The following is a 3937-nucleotide window of genomic DNA, read 5'->3' as shown; positions in this document are numbered from 1 at the left end:
GAGAATAAGGCAGATGTACATGAGGCGGACGTTGCAGTTTCCATGGGAATGGCTTCAGGCCAACGGGTGGAGCGGTCGATGACGGTAAACAGGTAACGATGTCCTTGTGATGTGGGTAGGGGGCCTACAACGTCGACATGAATGTGTGCGAAACGACGCTGAGGTTGAGGAAAGGTGCCCACTCCTGAATTCGTGTGTCGATGTACTTTGGAAGTTTGGCAAGAAGTACAGTCGCGGACCCAATCCTTAGCATCCTTAGAAATGCCGTGCCAAATGAACTTTGCCTTCAGCAGCTGTGCAGTAGAACGGCACGAGGGATGTGAAAGGCCGTGAATGAAATCAAACACTTGTCGGCGCATGGGAGCAGGAATCCAAGGTCGCGGTCTGCCAGTACTGACGTCACAGAGGAGGGTGGTGTTGGAGTCTTCGAGGGGGAAGTCTTCCCAACGGAGAGACGTACAGGATGTCCTACATGCTTGTTATTCTGGATCCTGTCGTTGGGCTTCAGCCAGGGCGTTGTAATCCAACCCCAGTTGAACGGCAGCCAACGTGTTTCTTGACAGGGCATCGGCAACGGGATTCATTTTCCCAGAGACGTATTGAAGTGTGCAATTGTATTCAGCCACGGCGGAGAGATGTCTGCGTTGCCGGGCGGACCAGGCATCAGACTGTCGAGTAAAGGCATGCACCAGAGGCATGTTATCTGTGCGAATGACGAAGGGCGTACCTTCTAAGAAATGGCGAAAGTGACGGATAGCCAAGTGCACCGCCAGCAATTCTCGATCGAAGGTAGAATAACCCGATTCTGCCTTGGACAGTTTTCTGCTGAAGAAGGCCAATGGGTGGGGCGAGCCGTTGACCACCTGCTCGAGTACTGCACCAATAGCGACGTCGCTGGCATTGGTGGAGAGAAGGAGAGGGGCATGTGGGATAGGAAAAGTGAGAGCCACAGCAGTTGATAGGGCCTTCTTTGCATTGCAGAAGGCTGCTTCTTGAAGGGAACTCCACTTCAGGTCCTTTGGCTTGCCCTTGAGGGAGGCGTAGAGGGGAGCAAGAGTGGCAGCAATGGCTGGCAGAAAACGGTGATAATAGTTGATCATGCCCAAGAATTCCTGCAGAGCTTTGACGGTCGAGGGTGCGGGGAAGTTCTGAACGGCTGCTACCTTCTCAGGGAGGGGATGGACTCCTTCAGGAGTGATGCGGTGCCCTAAGAACGACACTTCGTTGGCGCCAAAGGTACACTTGTCGTACCGGACTACAAGGCCGTTTTGTTGCAGGCGGTCGAGCACGATGTGCAGGTGACGGAGGTGTTCCTCTTTTGAGGAGGAGAACACAAGTATGTCGTCCACATAACATACACAGAAAGGGAGGTCCCCTAAGATGCCATCCATGAGACATTGAAACGTGGCCCCAGCATTACGAAAGCCAAAACAGGAGTAATTGAAGGTGTATGTACCAAACGGAGTGGTGATGGCGGTCTTGGGGATGTCTTCTGGGTTCATAGGCACCTGATAATACCCCTTCAGGAGGTCGCGTAGAGAAAACCTTTGCTTTGTGCAGGTAGGAGGTCACGTCGGCAATGTTTGGGAGGGGTAGTGATCCGGTTCTGTTTGCATGTTCAGGCGCCTGTAATCCCCGCACGGACGGAGGGAGCCATCTTTCTTCAGAACGATGTGTAAGGGTGACGACCATGGGCTGGAGGCCTTTTGGCAAAGGCCCATTTCCTCCATTTCGGCGAACGTCTGTTTGGCAGCTGCCAATCGTTCCGGTACCAGACGTGTGAATTTTGCGAAGACTGGGGGTCCCGTAGTCTTGATATGGTGATAAATACCGTGCTTGGCAGGAACCATGGGCGTTTGGCGAAGTTCTGGACGGAAAACTTCCGGGTACGACGTGAGGAGGTGGGCGTACGCGTCCGTGGGTGCGCTGATGTGGAGAGCGAGGTTAGAGGGGGCGGGTTAAAGAGGTGTCAACAAGTACGAGTCTGCGTTGACCAATCGTCGGTGGGCGACATCGACCAGAAGGTGGAAATGAGAGAGGAAATCCGCACCGAGGATTGGCAATGTGACGTCAGCAACGAGAAACTTCCAATTAAATTTACCGTTTCCGAACGATAATGTGAGGTTCTCGTAACCATAGGTGGGTATTGCAGATCCGTTGGCAGCTACCAAGCGGACGTCGGCAGATGTAGACAGACTACGTCGTGTCTTGAAGAGTTTCCTTGGCAAGAGAGAACGACAAGCACCCGTGTCTACCAAAAATCGCACGCCCGGTCCTGCATCATGTAAAAAGAAAAGATTAGAAACACGGGAGGTCACCGCCACGAGCGATGGCCTACTTACACGTTTTTTGGCCACTGACAATCCTCGGCACATTTCTTCGCAGTTGCCCCGAATCTGAAGTGGTAGTAGCAAAACTGCGGCGGATGGGAGGTAGTAAGTGGCTGTAGAAGTCATTTGTTGGGGCACGAGCGATTGGTGGGTGGTGGGTGGCTTTGTCGCCGCTTCAGCACGTCACAGGGTAGGCGTGTATGTCCTACGGCATTCATGTCGGCTTCGGTTGACGTTGAGTAGGCATCCTCTTCGTCAGGGGTGGAGGCGTTGATGGAGGTCTTGAAGTGGCTGTCCATAAGGGCATCGGCTTTGGTCATCCAGTCCTTTATGGGTAAACTATCGACATCGGGTATGGCAGCGCATATAGGTCCGGGTAAACGGCGTATCCAAAGGGCACGAAGTAGGTTCACCTCACGAGGAGAGCCGTCTGCGGCAGGTTGAAGGCGAGCGATACTGGTCATTTCCCTGAGGGCAAGCGAAGCCCTATGGTCCCCCAATGGTTGTTGCGAGAGCTGAAAAAGCTTTGCTATACGGGCGGCTGGCGACGGCGAGTACTGCTGCAGAAGGTATGTTTTGAGGGCGTCATACGTTATTGGGGTGTCTCCTTGTTCACAAAGCCAGTCGGATATTTCTGGGAAGGTGTCCTCGGGTATCGCCGCGAGAACATAATCTGCTTTGGTGGTTGAGCGAGTCACACCCCTGATGCGAAACTGGACTTCTGCGCTCTGAAACCAAGCAAACTTCCGTAGAGTCCGCCATAGTACCAACGATGGAGGGGCGAGGGGGGTGGGGGTGGAAGGCGGTGGGAGCGAGTCGACTTCCGGGGTCACCAATGTGACGGTGCCGAGAGAAGGTTGTGAACTCAAAGGCAGGATACAGTCAACTGAGTTAATTTATTATGGAACACTCTCCTTTATATACAAAACCTTAAGGCAACAGGAAATTACATGTTCGAGAAAATGACAATGTTACATAGGCGACACGCAGACATGTTTATTCTGGTTCTTTTTAGTGCGAGGGAAGAGCGAAGATACAAGCATGATATATACAAAAGGAATTATGTACAATTGTGTGACACACGGTTGGTACAATATATATATGTATATATATATATGTACATGTATATGCATATGCATATGTATATACATATATACACATATATACATACACACACATACACAAGTAATACCATTCTTTGTCATTTCAACATACATTAGTTGTGGCTTTAGTCACCTTGCTTACTTATTAAAAGCAAAAATAAAATACAAATTACTGTATATCGTTTTACCCCATCTTACAGCGGTCTCTAAGTCATCCAATAATAAGTAAAAACGTTACTGTACAATACTCTACTTTACATTAAAGCTTATCTTAGTTTTATAAAGTAATAGCAGATTTTAAGCAATTTCTTGTGTTCTGTATCAGTGTAAATACAAGTCACTTTATAAGACGAGATTCCGACGTGCAGTACGTCGAAAATCGACTTACGACGGGTCTCATGGAAGCAATTAAGGACTTCAGGTAGGATATTTAAAATAACACCGCAGTATCCTCTGATTCCCCAACTGCTGACTTGACAATTGACTGCTGAGTTTTTAAAACTT

Source organism: Palaemon carinicauda, chromosome 33 (genome assembly GCF_036898095.1).
Source record: "Palaemon carinicauda isolate YSFRI2023 chromosome 33, ASM3689809v2, whole genome shotgun sequence".
Lineage (NCBI taxonomy): Eukaryota > Metazoa > Arthropoda > Malacostraca > Decapoda > Palaemonidae > Palaemon > Palaemon carinicauda.
This window is presented reverse-complemented; position numbering follows the sequence as displayed.